The following is an 18,235-nucleotide window of genomic DNA, read 5'->3' on the forward strand; positions in this document are numbered from 1 at the left end:
TATATCCAATGTTAGGGATCCTATAAACCCATTCAACTAAGATCTCAATGTTTGAGAGGGGGATCTATGATTGGGGGCTGCATCCTTAGATTGGGACATTTCCTCTTGAATAGGGTGAGGTGTCAGCTCCCGATGGTGCCCAGAGAATCACACCACTCCTTGGTGCATATGGGATTGCCTTTTCAGGGCCCAATCCAAAGAATATACAGCCCCTCTCCTAACTTGTGCCCACTGATATGGAATAATATTATGTAATGGTTAATTATCCAACACCAATTGATCTAGTGATTGACAATCATTGGCACTACAAGGGCCATAGACTTCTTTCCACACCAAAAACTCCCCCCCCGTGAGGGCCTGTGTGAAACCAGAAAACACCTAATGCTTTAGACCACTAGTCCTTCAACACGTGTAGTATATAACAAACCCATAGGGTATTTCCTCTATCACAATGAACCCCACTTAAGCACAGTATTGGCCAACAACACCACCACCCTAACTATTCGAGAAAGCTTGAGAGAGACAATAGACCATAAATTAGTCCTGAAAAATTACTAGAGGGTAGCAATGTGGAGTAAAATAACACACACAGAGCTAGAGGATAACTTGGAGGAACTGTTATTGATAGCAATTTTTCGAGTCACCCCCACATTACTCAAGTAAATAGACACAAAAGTATTTACTCTCCTCCTCCTATTGAAATACTACGGCGTGTTGAAACCGCAAAAAATATACCATCTATAATTGAAAACATAATCTATCCTAACTAGGGTCAAGACATCACAAGTCGAATAACCCACCCACTTAGGCTTTGAAGCAATCCAAGACCAAGATTTACACACAAAATTCACCCACTGTTAAAGCCAATACCCCCAACATAAATAAAAACAAAAATAAAAATGGAGGAGAAGATACAACCTTCCCAACTTGAAGTCAAATCCATAATTACAATATAGGTGAGATGAAGTTTACCATGCCTCGTTACACTGCTCCATAGCAAGCTAACAAACTCATGTTACTTTTGTGGTTGATGATAATCATACAAGAGCAAAAATCCTAGGACTTCCTACTAACAAAACTCACCTAGATAGGCCCATCCCCTTCTAGAATGATACTCACCTAGATAGGCCCATCCCCTTCTAGAATGATTGAAATTCAAGCACGAGACAATAAAATGAAAATTTGACCAAAGGAAGGGGTATAATCTTGCAGGCCCATTACGAAATCCATAGAGACAATGTGGAGGACACCTATCTTACAACACCTCTCTCCTCATACTCTAAGCCACTCGCAAAATTTGCTTTTGTTGTATAGTTCCTAACAAGCTTGCACAAGGGAGAAGGAAAGATACTAAATCCAAAGAGTAGTAATGAACGAGGATGATCCTTTGCCTAATTTTTCCTTTGGTGAATCAATATAGACTGTCCAAAGCCAACAACCGGCCTTTCCCCTTCTCCTTCCATCGATTTAACATAGGAATTTCCATGATTTTAGCCTTTGACCATGCATAATCACACTAGCTCAACAATCCATCGATAGTCTACTAACTCAAATCCACCGTGTTTTTCATTGATATGCACAAAAAACCCATTGAGATCATGTACCTTCAACATTAATCTTCATCATGGGTGAGTGTCACGTCCCCAAAATGTTTTCCACTTGGGGTGGTGGCATCATGTCCCCTCAACCCCTCTCCATCCTATTCGTCACCCCATCCAGGGAGGTATTCACTTATATTATTTAAATTGAGTTTAATAATATTTTAAGATATTAAATACTATTTTAATATTTAAATTTATATTACTTAAAGTTAATTTTTTTATCCATATAATGAATATATATGTTTTGCTTCCTTATCAATTATTGATGTAATAATTCTTAAATTAATTTAAAAAATTACTCATTGTAAATTATAGGAAAATAATACTTTTTTCAACTACCAAAACTAAATCATTTTTTTTTCCACGAAACATCAAGGCGGTTTCACTTGAAGGGATCACTTCATGCCGACTTATAATGTGAACCTAACCTTGAAGGCATCTAGGAGAATTGACCTTGTGACCTCCCATTAGTGAAATTCTTTTAGTGATAAGAACTCGAGCAACTAAACTAACGATGAGAAATAAAACTAAACCTAACTAATAACAATATAATTTCACTTATTTAATTATATTAATATTTAAAATTATATTAATTATGTTTTGGTACTTTATGAATTATTGAAACAATAAAACTCAAAAATATTATAAACAATTAGAGGAAATTAACATTTCCCTGGCTTATACACACTAAACTTCATCCATAAAAATACAAAATTATTTTGATAACTATTATAATAATTGAAATTATATTAAATAATATTTCAATATTTAAACTTATATATTTGGTTGTCTTGTTTTAATGAAAAAAGAAAGAAAAGTAAAATAAATTTAATCCATATAAACACAATTATTTTTATAACTATTATAACAATTCAAATTATATTAATTAACATTTTAATATTTAAACTTATATATTTGATTGTGTTGATTTAAGGAAGGAAAAAAAAAAAGAAAAAAAAAAGTAATTTTATAATTAAGAAAAAAAATAAGAAATTATTTTAATATTATTAGAATTTTTGTTTATTAAGTCTTTTTCCTATGGAGAATCTAGCTATAATTAGACTTTTGTTGTACAAGCACAAGCTTAATAATATAGGATACCATAGGCTTCGTAAGATAGCTTTAAATTCCATCCAAAACCACCTAAGGTTCAAACAAGGTTGGTATAAATACACTAGGGCCTGGTTAAACCATTGGGAGATCGACGAGAATGTTGCATTGCAAAGCATTAATAACATTAAAAATATTGTTACTTCTAAGTTAAAAGAAGAAATATGGTTTGAAAAATGTTTAACAGCTAAAAGAAAATTGAGATATTATAAGGAGGTCATCAACCCCACCCTAGAAGATCAAAAGCATCTCTTTGTTTAAACTAGCTCAAAGAAGAAAATTAATATAGCCAAGATTAGAATGAACTCTCATGAGCTCCATAGTGAAATGGGTCGTTGGGCGGTTCCTAAAACACCATGGATGGAAAGGATCTGCCATCTCTGTGAGAATATGAACATCGAGGATGAAAATCACTTCCTCTTAGAGTGTCCCACATACAACCACATTAGATCTCAGTTTCATAATATTTGTTGTGGTATTGACCTTCCTAGCCTTTTACGATGTCAAAATTATAGTGAGCTCGGGAAGCTTCTCTCCAAGATTTTTGAGCATAGTAATAAAATCCTAAATCAAACTAAATAATTTATTTCTTTAGGTCTGATAGACCAAAGTTTGGCCTTAGTGGACGTTAACCATCATCATCATCATCAATGTGAGCGTTAAGATGAAATTTAAGTAATGGTGACTTAGAAGCATCTATGTAGTCAAAATCATCCAAGGATACACTCAACTTAGGCCACAACAACTTTTAGCATGACTAGATTTTTTCTCACGAAATTTTACCTCTTAACAAATAATGCCATAACAAAACACCATGTTGCAATCTATTATGTAATTCCACATTGTTAGATTTATTTATAATAAAAAAATAAATTAAAAAAATAGAAATAAAATTTAAAATAGTAATAAGATTTAAAAAACTCTTTAACCTATAAGTATAAGAAGGGCACAAAATTATAAAAATTATTTAGAAGTTTTTAGTTGAAAGATAAGAAACTTTTTCCTAGTATATTCTCCTTGCTACTATGCTTTTATCATTTTTCTTATTAGTCGTTTCCACTATCATTGAATAGGAAGAATATTAATTGTTTTTCCCTTGTGATGATAGTTTAAGAATAAAATGTTATAGTTTTCCTACGCTAAAATCTTACTCTAATGGAGATCATTCATAGGTGTATTATTTATTTATTTAAATTATATTTTAAAAATCACATTTTAGTGGGAAATGAAGATAAGATGTTTTGGTTGCGATGAATATTTGTATTTTTTATAATAAAGAAATAATTTAAATTCAAATCAATGTTACATTTATCTAGCTATTTGGATTTACTAATGGTACTTTCAAATCTTATTCTATTTATAATTTTATTTCCACTGATCCACTTATAAAAAAAGTCATTTTTACTACACTGATCTACAACAAATCCTATTGATAAATGGAGTCAATGTAGTTTCATATTTTTAATGTATTTTAAATATAAAAGTAATAAGAATCATTCCAAACATTATATACATATATATATATATATATATATGTATTTCTATATAAATATTACGAGACATTATTCCAACTTTCCACATTGGATTATCTGTGTACTTCGTATATTGATATTTATATTTGACATAGTTCACATTAATTATAACTATTATTTCATTGGTACACCCAAGCTTTGGCAGGAGTAGTCCCCGGTATATCTGCTATCTGCTTGCTAGTTGGTTGTTCCTCCTCAGCATCCTTGCTTCATTAATGATTCGATTGTCTTATATGTATCCGCTGGTGGAAACTCCTTTTTGCAGCTTGGGTTAAGCTAGGGGTGAGTTTACGATATCATTTCTTGAATTTCTTGTGTGATGCTTGGTGATGGCACCAAGCTGTCAGTCTTATCCTGTGAACACTTACAGGATTTCCGAGAAATTCCTTTGCAACTAGAAGGCGATCCCCTTGGTTTGTTTTCAACGAAGAACCTAGTCCACCGTGCATTCTTGACAGGTACCATAAGTTATTTGACTGAAAAGTATTACTGTTGGGTTTGCAACCTTATTTACAGTTTTCTAAATGATTGTGTTTTTTTGGTTTTGGTTGTAGGTGCCTTCGGAGTTTCTCGGGTGCACCACCTCTAATGCACTGTCACAGTGATATGTCCTATTTTGTGCAGTGGTTCCAGGTATGTGAATGAATTATCCTCTTTACTATTGTGATTCCTAAACATCGAAGAGTAATGGAAACTATTCAGGGGTTTTATTTTTTGGTGATTAGTTTAGGCTCTAGTTGAGCTACCCCTACTGAGGTTCTGGTGGTTTAAAGTATTTGCTTCATGCTTACAGTCTTATACTGCTTACTATAAATATATATGTTGTATCTTACTATTTTCTTTTCCTACTTTGCTAATGATATATTTATTCTATGATTACAGTCTATAGGGAACTGTCTTGGAATTTCATCTATAATCGTTTACATCTTCTTGGAAATATTTCAAGTCTTTCTATTACTTGTCAAATACATAGTTACCTGAATCGCTAGATTAATAATTTATACTTCTTTTACCAATCTTTACTAATTCTTGACCATAAATAAAATGGGTATTTAAACTACTTATTTACGACCAGTCTTTAAGACTATTAGCTTGTTGCAGTCACAACTATGCTCTCTTGATTTATCCTCCCAACCATGAGACTTGCCTTCAAGTCCAAGTCTCCACCCAAGCTTTTGATCTTCAACATAGATGATTTCTTGCAACTTAATCTGTCACAAAATCTATAGTTATCTCGCCTTCACTAAACTTAGCTCTCCATCCGTCTGACATTTTAGCACATTCCACTCACTTTTCCCTTTATGTTCTCTCAAGTACTCCCTTACCCTCTTGATCACTTCTTGGGAATTCATAACAGGGAAGTGATTAGGGTTAGGTAACTACCTTTCCCTAACTTCTTGATATGAAAAGAATTACAAGATTTGTTATCATTCAACATTTGTTTCCATTCATAGTTAACAAAATTCTAATACATAATTCAAATGTTTATCATAATAAAAATCCAGTATGTTTTATTACAGTAAATAAAATATTTACAGTCTTCCTAGGGAAATCACATCTCCCACCCCTAAAATCAAACATTGTCCCGATGTTTTTGTTCTGCAAATAGACTCAAAAAGGCTTTCCGCATAACTTGCTCATCTTCCCAGGTGGCCTCTTTCGGCCTAAAGTCCTGCCATTGCACTTTAACTGGGTGATAGCTCATTTCCACAGCATTACTTCTGTGTGATCGGCTATAACCAATGGTTCATCCAGGAACTCGCCTTCTGGTATGACCTTAAAAAAAAAAATCTAGTTAGTTCCTTTTAACTTTTAATAATATAATTTGGCATATTTTTAAAATTATTTACCCTTATGTCCTCCGAGTCAATTATATGCTTAGGATCATAAAGATATTTTTTCAATACTAAAACATGAAAAAAATTGTGCACACGAAAATGGCTAGGCAAGGCAAGTTTATAATTCACTGGTTTAACTCTTGCTAACACCTAGAAATGACCACAAAATCAAGGTGCCAACTTGGAACACCAGCTCCATTGTAAAGTACTTTTCTTTGGTCTTACTCTTACATAAATGTGATCCCCTATTTGAAATTCCTGGAAATTCATTTTTCAATCAGCAAAGTTCTTTCGTCGATCTTGAGCAACCTTTAGATTGGATTGAAATCTTTTGACCATTTCCTCCATCTCTTTTAGCATCTTCGAGCCCAACATCAGCTTATCTTCGATCCTCCCCAGCTTGAAGGGGTTCGACACTTGTGTCCGTACAACACTTCAAATGGGCTCATTCACAATGATGTATGATAACCATTATTATAAGCAAATTCTACCAAGTGTAGGTAATGCTCCCATTTGGACGGTTGTTTCATCACATAAGTTCACAGCATGTCCTCCACCACGTGATCCACCCGTTTGGTTTGTCAATCTGTTTCAGGGTGGTATGCAGTGCTAAAATTCAACTATGTGCCTAATCCTTCAAATAAGGCTTCTCGAAAAGCCGATGTAAACTTCACATCGTGATCAGAAATTATACACTTTGGAAATCCATGTAATCAAAAAATATTCTACATGAATATATTGGCAATTTGAAGAGCCTTGTAGGTTGATTGCACAGGTATGAAATGAGCACATTTACTCAACTTTTCCACTACTACCATTATCGAATCATTTTTCTTTTTGGACCTAAGTAGTCCTGTGGTGAAGTTGATGGATATGGTCTCCCACTTCCATTCTGGAATGGGTAGGGGTTGTAGAAACTTGACTGGGTGTCCATGCTCTGTTTTTACTTGGTGACATTCTAGACAACAAGATAGATATTTAGCTACATCCTTCTTCATGCCTGGCCAGAAATATTCTTTTCTAAGCATGGTAATCAGCTTTTGATACCCAGGGTGGCTTGCATATGGACTCTTATGATATTCATCCAAATTTAAGTTCTTAATATCTTTATGGTTAGGCACATATATTCTTCTTTTATAAATCAACATACCTTTAGAGTTTACTTCGTATCCCAACTAATGTTTATGGCTATTCATATCTTTAGTTGCTCCCATAAGGGCTGATATTTTGGATCCCATCCGGTTGCCTCGTTTATCAACTCGTGGAAGGTGGTTTGTACTTTGCTGTAAGAAATTTCATAAATACAGTGTACTTTTTGACTTAAACCATCCGCGACTCGATTCTCTTTTCCCTTCAAATACTTGATCTCGAAATCAAAACCACGTAAAGTGTTGATCCATCTGGCTTACCTGGCATTCAAAGTGGGTTCTTTAAAATAGTTAGTTAAACTACAATGATCAGTCATTAGGAGAAATTTATTACCCATTAAATAATGTCGCCACATTTTTAGTGCGTGAAGGATAGCGGTTAACTCTAGGTCATAAGAGGAATACTTCTACTCGTACTCCTTGAGTTTCCTAGATTCATATGCAATCACCCTACCTTCTTGCATTAAAATTCCACCCACCCCTTCATTGCTAGCATTTGTTCGGACTACGTAATATTTATTCTGGTCTGCAATGCTCAAGATAGGTGCCGTGGTCAATAAATGCTTAAGCTAATCGAAGCTTTTCTGGCATTCTACTATCCACATGAAGGATTTTCCTTTCTTCTGCAAAGAGGTACTATGGTATGCTACTCGGGAAAATCCCTCGACAAATCTCTTGTAATACCTGACTAGAGCCAGGAATGATCCTATATCTATCACATACTTTGGCACGGCCATTCCATTATAGTCTTTATCTTTTCTAGGTACACAAAACATCCATCCTTGGTAATGATGTGGCCTAAATACTCGATCTTCTCCTTAAAGAAATCACACTTGGTATATTTAGCATATAGCTGATGTTCTCTAAGAGTCTGCAAAACTATTATGAGATGCTCTTTATGCTCTTGTATGCTACAGGAATAAATCAGTATATCATCAATGAAATTAACACAAATTTATCGATGTATTGATGGAATATACTATTCATGAGACACATGAAAGTGGAGGGAGAATTGGTCACCCTGAAGGGTAACGCTACGAACTCGTAATGACGATAGCGAGTTCTAAACGTTGTCTTTGCTATGTCTTCTTCCTTAACTATGATTTGATGATACCTTGAATGTAGATTGATCTTTGAAAATATTGTCGCACCCTTCACCTGATCAAATAGCTCATCTACCCATGGTAGAGGGTATTTATTTTTAATAGTCATCTTATTTAGCTGGTGTTAATCCATTCACATGGGTAGAGTTCCATCTTTCATTTTAACAAATAATATTGGGGCTCCCCAAGGTGACACACTGGGCCGGATATAATTTTTGTCTAGCAGTTCTTGTAACCATAATTTTAATTCTGTAAGCTCTGGTATACTCATGTGATAAGGAGCTCGGGACACCAGAGCTGCTCTCTGTATTAGTTCAATGGTGAAATATATATCTCTTTTAGAAGGGAGTCCTGGAATGTCTTCTGGAAATACATCCGGAAAATTTTGTATTATCGATATATTTTCTAAAGAACTAGATTTCCCATTTGAGTTGGCATAACCCACCTAAATTAAATGTATTTGACATCCCTTCCTGACACACTTTGCTAATTACGAGGTGGATATGGGTCTTATCTTTATTGGTCTTAGAAAGCCTTGTATTTCCTGCCTCTTTCCCTCCCCATCTATATAGTGGATAGCTTTTGTTTTAGAATTTATAAGGGAACAATGTTTCTCTAGCTAGTCCATGCCTATTAGGAGATCATAAGATCCTAGGGCTAATATATTTAGGTTTACTATCAGGGACTGACCTGCTATTACTAATAGGCAGCTGCTGACCTTGTCCAACACTCACCTTCTTTCCCCTGTGGCTAGTTGTACTAACCCTGGATTTCTAAATTTGATAGCTTGTAAAAAACAGTGCTCAACTATCTTAGGACTAACATAACATAATGTAGCCCCTGGGTCAATTAAAACAGAGATAGTTTGGTCAAATTTTTTTTGGAATTCTCCTAGCCACATCCCCTACAGTGGATGCCTCTTGGATCTGTGAGATTTTTTCATTGCCTCTGCGATTGGGACAATTTTTGACATAGTGCAGTCCTCCACATCCCCGCACTGTACTAGGGGTCTTGCTGCTAATTCAACCTTAGTTCTGCCTGACTGCTCATTGGTTTTAGATTCATTACGGAATTTAAATCTAGTTGGATTCCTATTCAGGTTTCTGTTTACTTGTCCCTTGTGGGGTCCTTTATTGATGACAAATTTGTTTCCCTTGCTTCCAGCAGGGAACTTAATTCCCTTTTTGTAAATCCATCTTTTCCCCGTATCTCCCTTTTGTCTACTTTGTTGGTAACAAATCCAAGCTTTTCTTATAACCTCATCCATGGTTTTTGGGTTATTGAAATCAAGACACTCCTTCATGAATAGTGGCAGACTACTGATAAATTTTTGTACCTTTGCGTTTTCTTCCCATATATAGGGAACATACCAAAGTAAGGATGTAAATTTTGTAATGAACTCATCCATTGTCAATTGTCCAAGTCTCATATCGTGAAACTCTTTTTCTTTTTCATCACAGAACCTTTTAGTCAAATATCTTTCCTTATAATATCTTTGGAATTTTTCCCACATTATGACTAGTCGATTTACTCCCTGCGCAGTCTTTACCTTGCAGTTGAAAAATAGCCAAGTGAGCCTTTAAGTTATGATCATATTCATATAACTGAAAGTACTTATTCATATTAATAAGTCAGGCTTCAGTTGCTTCTTCTTGCTCACCATCGAAGAGGGGCGTTTTATTTTCCAAAATTCTCCTTGTAGTTCTATAGTTTGTTTTTTCAGTGTTTTGTGTTCTAAAGCATTATCAGATTTTTCTTCTTGATTTTCTTCTCCTCGTTTGGTTTCTAGATATTCCGTCCAATACTCTTGTTCTATAGTCATATGCCCATCTTCTGGTCTGGGAATTGGCTTTTGCTAGTTTTGTTTGTCTGACAAACTCTTCACAATTTTCTCATGTTCCTGCATAAGGCTTTCATTGTCTGCCCTTAATCAGGCCTTCTCACTTTTCATATCTTGCTGAATTTCTAGAATGTTGGCATTGGCATTGCGTGGTTCCTCACCCAGTTGCACCCATACATTATGGTTAGTTTCTGGGAAAGATGCAAATCCTAGTCTTGTCATGGTATCTGCAGTGTGTTGCTTGTTCTCCACATACCAGCACTCCTACTTCCTTTCTTGTATAATACAAACCAATTTTCAATTATTAGTCTCCAGAGGCCTCAGTTTTGTAACCTTAGTTTGCTCTCATACCACTTGTCACGGATCCACTAAAGAAAAAAATTCAATTTACTACACTAATCTATAGTAAATCTTATAGATAAATGGAGTCAATGTAGTTTCATATTTTTAATGCACTTTATATATAAAATAATAATAATCATTCCAAACTTTAGATATATATATATATATATATATAAATGCACTTTATATAAATGACGAGACATCATTCCAACTTTATGATCTTTAATAATTTAGGGTTCGAGAGATCATATTTGTCACATTATTTGACTCTTGATTATCTTTGTACTTCATGTATTGACATTTATATTTGACAAAGTTCACATTATTTCTAATTATTATTTCATTGGTACTCCCGAGACTTGGCGGGAGCAGTCCTTGGTATATCTGCTATCCACTTTCCAGTTCGCTATTCCTCCTTGGCATCCTCGCTTCATCAACAATCCAGCTGTCTTGTATGCATCCAATGGTGGAAACTCCTTCTTGCAGCTTGGGTTAGGCTAGGGGTGAGCTTACGATTTCATTTGTTAAATTTTTGGTGTGCTAATGCATGGTGATGGCCTCAAGCAGCGAGGCTTATCGTGTGAAACCTTACAGGCTTTCTGAGCAATTCCTTTGGAACTAGAAGGTGATCCCCCTGGTTCATTTTCAATGGAAAACCAGGTCCACCACGCATTACTCAAAGGTACCACAAGTTATTTGATTGTAAAGTATTACTATTGGGTTTGCAACCTTATTTACAGTTTTCTAAATTATTGTGTTTTTTTGGTTTTGGTTGCAGGTGCCTTCAGAGGTTCTTTGGTGCTCCGAGCTATAGAACGAGGCACCGCCTCCGATGCAGTGTCACGGTGCTATGTCCTATTTTGCATAGCGGTTTTGGGTATGTAAATGAATTATCCTCTTTACTACTATGATTCTTGAACATCGGAAAGTAATGGAAACTATTCGAGGGTTTTTCTTTTTTGGTGATTAGTTTAGGCTCTAGGTGAGCTACCTCCGCTGAGGTTCTAGTCTCATGGGCTCAGGGCTAAATGCAATCTCTCACTATTAATTTGTTATTTTGGATGGAGAGAGAGCCCTCGTGGCGTTTTAACATTTATACTTGTATATATATGACAGTCGAGGTTTTATGTTCCTATTTCTCATAACGATTATTTTTTCTTTAGCAAACCTTCTTGGGTTTTCGAGTTGGGTTCTAAAATCCTTTCGGTTCTGGTTATTTTGTTCCATAAGTTTATTTCTTAGACACTTGCTCTCAAATCATAAGTATTTTGTTTGCTAGCTTTATTCATGTTGTTATGGTGTTGGACTCTCTTTGAAATGGATTTTGGCTGGCCCATGGAGGCTTGGTGTTTACTTGGCATTAACAGAACTTGTTAAGAGTGATAAAGCTTGACTCTTTTGTTCTGAGGATTAAAATGTTACATTTTGGGAGATTTCTATCTTTGTTCTGTATACTCTTACGAGAATTCTGGCAATTTATTAGTCATATTTATTAAGTTTAATGCAAGCACAATCATTTTGGGAATGTCTTTGTCCCTAACCTTGTCGAACTGATAGCCATTATCTATGTTTGAAAGAATGCTATTTATGCATATTAATGCGTTAGTTATGATGGGTCTGGGTACCTTTCCAAGGGTCTCAAACCCTTAAACATAGGTTAAGAAGATGTGTTCTTTTTAATTCATATAGTTTCATTGAGATAGTGATTTAAGTTCTGGTGGTTTAAAGTATTTCCTTCATGCTTACAATCTTATATTGCTTACTGTAAATATATATGTTGTAGCATACTATTTTCTTTTCCTACTTTGCTAAGGATATATTGATTTTTCTTTAGAATCTACAGGGAATTGTCTTGGAATTTCATCTATAATCGTTTATAGCTTCTTGGAAAGATTTCAAGTCTTTCTATTACTTGTGAGATACATAGATACCTGAATTGCTATATTAATAATTCCTACTTCTATTACCAATCTTTACTATTTATTGACCATAAATAAAATGGGTATTTAAACTACTTGCTTGTAACCAGTATTTAAGACTATCATCTTGTTGCAATCGCAACTATGCTTTCTTGATTTATCCTCTCAACCATGAGACTTACCTTTAGGTCCAAGTCTCCCCAAGAGCTTCTTCTCTTCAGCACAGATGCTTTCTTGAAACTTGATCCGTCACAGCATCTACAACTATTTGGTCTTCACCAAACTTAGCTCTCCATCCGTCTGGCCTTTCAACACGGTCCACTCCCTTTTCCCTCTCTGTTCTATCACGTACGCCCTTACCCTCTTGATGACTTCAAGGGAATTCATAACAGGGAGGTGGTTAGGGTATGTAACTACCTTTCGCTAACTTCTTGATATGAAAAGGATTACAATATTTTTTATTATTCAACATTTGTTTCCGTTCATAATTAATGAAATTCTAATACATAATCCAAATGTTTATAATAATAAAAATCCAGTCTTTGTTTTTATTGCCATAAATAAAATAATTAGAGTTTTCCTAGAAACATCACATAGACTATTTTAATTGTTTACATTTATTTCTTTCTCTATTTCCTTAAATCTACAAAAAAAAAAAAAAAAAGTATTTACAAGTCTTCATTTTATTTATTTAATATAAAGAAGTAACATAAAACACTAAAAAATCAAAACTAATTTAATATAAGTTTGATTCCTTATTATGAGTGATTCTATAAAACATTGTTATATTTATATGGTTTTAAAAGAGTTATTGGACAAAACGTTTTTATATTTATATTGTTTAAAAAAAATGTGTGGTAGTTATTTGAACAATTGAACCAATATACTTATAAAAAAATCATTACAATTATTTGAATAAATAGAAAAAAATTCCTAGAAAAAAAATATTTGGTTGTTTATAAAAGATGGAATCCAACCAATTAAAAATGAAGTACTGCTATTGCATTTCCTCCATATACATTATACTACTAGAAACCCCACGCTTACTATTTGTAGTTGTTTAAGTATGCTCGGCATTTTGATATGAAGTACAGTGTATAACACATGCATGGAACTTTTTAATTATTTTATTTTTTATGAAAATAATAGATTGTTATAAATGGCCAATATTGAAAAGCTAGATTAAAGTTAATTCAATTTTGTAATTTTTTTTACTTATTTCTTGAATGAGAAAAAAATACATTAATGTGATAATATTATAGAAGTGGGTCTTTTTCCTATTGAGAGCCTAGTTATGACTAGGCTTCTGTTGTACAAGCACAAACTCAATAACATAAGAGACTATAGACTTTCAAAGCTAACTTTAAATTCGAGCCAAAACCATCTAAGGCTCAAACAAGGTTGGTATAAAGACACCATGGCCTGGTTAGACCATTCAGAGTTGGACGAGAATGTTGCATTGTAAAACATTAATAACATTAAAAATATTGTTACTTCTAAGTTCAATGAAAAAATGTGGTGTGAGAAAGATTTAGTAGCTAAAAGAAAATTAAGATATTATAAGGAGGTCATTAACCCCACCCTAGAAGATCAAAAGTATCTTTCTGTTTTAACTAGCTCAAAGAAGAAAATTAATATAGTGAACATTAGAATGAACTCTCATGAGCTCCATAGTGAAACAGGTTGTTGGGCAGCTCCTAAAACACCATGGATGGAAAGGTTCTTCCAACTCTGTGAGAATATGAACATGGAGGATGAAAATCACTTCCTCTCAGAGTGCCCCTCATACGACCACATTAGATTTCAGTTTCAAAATATTTGTTGCAATATGACCTTCCTAGCCTTTTACTTTGTCAAAATTACAGTGAGCTCGGGAGGCTTCCCTCCAAGCTTTTTTAGCATAAGAATAAAATCTTAAGTCAAACTAAATAATTGATTTTTTTAGGTCCTATAGACTAAAATTTGGTCTCATAGAGGTTAAATGTCATCATTAATAAAATAATAATAATCTAATCTAAACAAAAAAAAATATTAAAATAATAATATTAAAAATAAAATATAACTATTATTATTAAATAATTAACAATTTCATATATATATATATATATATATATATATATTAATTATAAGATTAATGACTAGAATGAAATTGAAATACAAAATTTTTATTTTTGTTTTAAAAAAAATAAATTAATGAAATAAATAAATTATATATCATACAAATATAACAACTTAAAAGTTTCATTATATAATTACAATTTAAGATAATCATTAATTAAGTTAAAATTGAAAATTTTTTATTATAAATTTTTTATTTTAAAAAAAAATTGATATTTTATAAAAATAATATTATATTTACGATTAGTCAGCTCAATTATTATTTTTTCAGTAAAGTACTTAATTTGAGATTAATCTTTTAAATAAATAAAACTATATAACAAAATTATTTTATATTGTTTCAGTTTACTAAATTTACAAATGCGATAAAAATATTGAAGTAAACATAAGGATATGAAAAACTTACATGACGATTTATTCTAATGAGGATATAATAATATAAAAAAATTATTCAGGTCTTATTTATAAATAGGCAAAAGTATTGTATTAATCATTAGGGATTGAACAAGTTACATTATCATTCATTGAAGATATAAATAATATAAATATATTATAATCAAGATACAAATAATACAAATAAATGGTTGTTTTAAAACATTTTTAAAATATCATAAAAACTATATATATCATAATTTTAAATACCTTTAAAATAAAATATATTAATTTTTTTTAATTAATTTTATAAATTTTATTAATAGTAAATTTTATATAATATATAATTTAACTATATACTTATTAAATATATTAATTAAAATACATAAATAATTTTTTTTTTTTTTTTTTTATCGTTAAAGGCTACGCTACTTCTATTATTTACATTAAAAACTGAGAACGATTACATTCAGGTTTACACATTGCGAGAGGCCTGGGTTGGCGCTCTTGCTCATCGAGCTTCATTGAGTCAATTACCCGCGCAGGGGCCTTCTTCCAGTGATTAAGCGCCCACGCAGGGGCCAAAAAGAGACCAGTATCATTGTGCATTCTATTAAAACTGAAAGCCCATGCCATAGCAGAGGAGCTGTGAAGACGAAACCATACAAAACTTCCATTCCCACGCAGGGGCAGAAAAGAAACTTGTAGAAAAATCATCAGAGTCCCACGCAGGGGACGGGACACACACTGAACATCGTAATTATCTGACCAAGCAAAAAGATTAACACCATACATTAAGTATTGGTGGCAAGGTAAACAGCAAACGAAAAAACCTGAGTTCAAGCAGAGAGCTGGAGCTGGGTTGAGCTTGTGACTAGTCATCGGAGTCTTCCTCCGAGTCTTCTGGATAGATCCAGTATTCCCCTTCTGGTGGGGGTCCCCAGTCATATTTGGCTTTGCCCTTTGCTGGTGCTGGTTGAGAAGCTGGCAGAGCAGGAGCTCAGATTGTACCCCAGCTTTGTCCTCAGCAGCTTTGGAGCTCTCTGCAAGCTGAATTGGGGCATGGGGTATCTCCATTGGTTGAATTGGAGCCTCAGGTTGTTCCCCCTCGTTTTCTTTCGCCTCTTCCACAAATAAAACTGAAACATGAGCTTGAATGCTTGAATTACCTTGTACATTGCTGACAGAGGAAATCGCTGAGCCAAACGCCGGAAGTGGAGCAGCTTCTGGGTTCTGTGGCCTGGCTTCCATGAATTGCTGAGCTTGGATGGGGTTGGCTTCCTCCACCCTGTGACAAAGGCATCGGCAGCAACTCGACGAAGGATTGACAGGGGCGTGAGGCACCTCTTCTTCCTGTACCGCGTCGACTAAAGGGCCTTTGCCTTGGCGCCATAACTTCCCACTTACCAACAATTCCTGTCGCGGCTTTTTCACTGCTCGAGAGAATCCGCAGGTGGCTCCGTGATCCTTCTCTGAGCCCTGAAACCCAGACCTCCACCTCCTCAGATCGAACTGACCAACATTCCCCATGTTCTTCAGATTTATGCAGCGGTGGTTTTCTTTGAAGCTGGTGCCCCATAACTTCCCTCTGCCTCTGCGATTAAGGCTCATCGCAGACCATAAATGGCCGTCCCTTCGCTCTATAGCTCTCACGCTCGCTGGCCAGGGCGGCGTGGAGCATTTAAGGAGCGGCTTAAACTCGAGCCCGCCCATGTACACCATGTGGCGTACTGCCTTCTCCAGACGTGGCACCCGCATCCGGGAATACATAAATAATTATAATAACATGAAAAATAATATATTACCAACCAAAACGTATTTAAAATAAAATAGCATAGAAAGAGTATATTGGAAATTAAAACATCTAAGTTACAACCTGGTAGAACCAAAAGAATATAAAGCATACTTTAGGCATCTCTTAAAGAAAGTAAATGGAAAATTTGCATATATAAGCTTTTACCCTACAATTTTTCATCCGAGCTCATAAATCTTAAAGTCTTTGTGAAGTAAAAAAAATATCACTTCCCTCTCGCTGACCTATGGTAATTTTATGGTGATTTACAACCATGTAGTAAAATCGAAACTGAAAATTCAAAACGTAATTAAAAATGAAGGTATGGCTATCTTCAAGCATTCGTTCTTTCATCAAAATTGAAAATTCAATGATGGCTCCCATATATCAGAGTGTCGGTGAAAGCATACAAGGATTTTGGACCTACCGATTGCCAAGAAGACGATGCATCCGGAGTATAAGCTCCTCTTCTTCCGGCGAAAATTTTCCACGCTTGATATCGGGACGAAGATAATTCACCCACCGTAATCTACAGCTTTTCCCAGAGCGCTCCAAACCTGCAATTTACATCTTTTCTATAAATTCAAATTACATACTCTGCCGTACATATGCATTGAGGAGAGATTGTATACCAGCTAGTCATTTATCCGTGATTACCATAGATTCATCTTTAAACTAAAATATATATTGATAGAACACTCTCCACCCTTAAGTTACTTAGGGCAATTTCACCTTTTGTCAATGTGCAGAACACGTCGCCTCTCTAAGCACTGGAATGCATTGAATTTAACAACGGCTCCATTGGACATGAATATTATGCAACGACATGCATAAGCATTCAACGTGAAAAATACACAGCTTTATAAGTCACCGTTAACCTAATAATCTTTCATACTGCTACATCAATTCATTTATGAATCCAAAATTATGTAGTAGAAAATCAATTGATTAAGGATTTGATCACCTGTTCGCTTGGGAAGAGATGCCCATTGAACTGCACCATGGGCGTTGATATAGTTGATTAAAACACAATCCTCCTGCATGGTCCAAGCCTCGCGGTGAAAGCATCCCCTATAACTGCCAGGAGTCCGTTCCATCTCAGCTCACCTCAGCTTCCTATACAAATCATATAGTTGGTTTAGGTCTGGTTTGTTTAAGGGCATTTATGTTTTGACCCAAATATCGCTAGTCTCGCGTCACACGGTACCGTGGGTTTCGGCGAATTTGGTTACGGAGGTTACTTCCTCCACCCATATTTCTTGTTAATTAAAAAGAATTGTCACGCCCTTGACCATGGGAGTTTGGAGAATAAGTCTTTATGCGATTTACTGCTGACCAAGGACTTCCAATGGTGGTCCAGAGCAGTAAGAATTTGTATCAATTATTTACATCTGACCGTCGGTAAGGGGGTATTTATTTAGTTTCTCATGTTTATTGGAAGTAATGTTTTTATGTATAGTTGTTATTATGAGTTACAATAAGTCAATTTAGAAGCTGTTGATTTTTATGCTATGAGTTGG

General features: G+C 34.5%; 1 pseudogene; it reads right to left on the bottom strand.

Annotated features, from left to right (window-relative positions):
• The window catches only part of LOC149138603 (transcription factor WER pseudogene), a 43,550-nt pseudogene extending 25,738 nt beyond the window's left edge, over window positions 1-17,812 (bottom strand).
• Window positions 17,813-18,235: the final 423 nt, after the last annotated feature.

This window comes from Pinus tabuliformis, chromosome X (genome assembly GCF_031772625.1).
Source record: "Pinus tabuliformis cultivar Carrire ecotype Pingquan chromosome X, CPIR1, whole genome shotgun sequence".
Taxonomy (NCBI): domain Eukaryota; kingdom Viridiplantae; phylum Streptophyta; class Pinopsida; order Pinales; family Pinaceae; genus Pinus; species Pinus tabuliformis.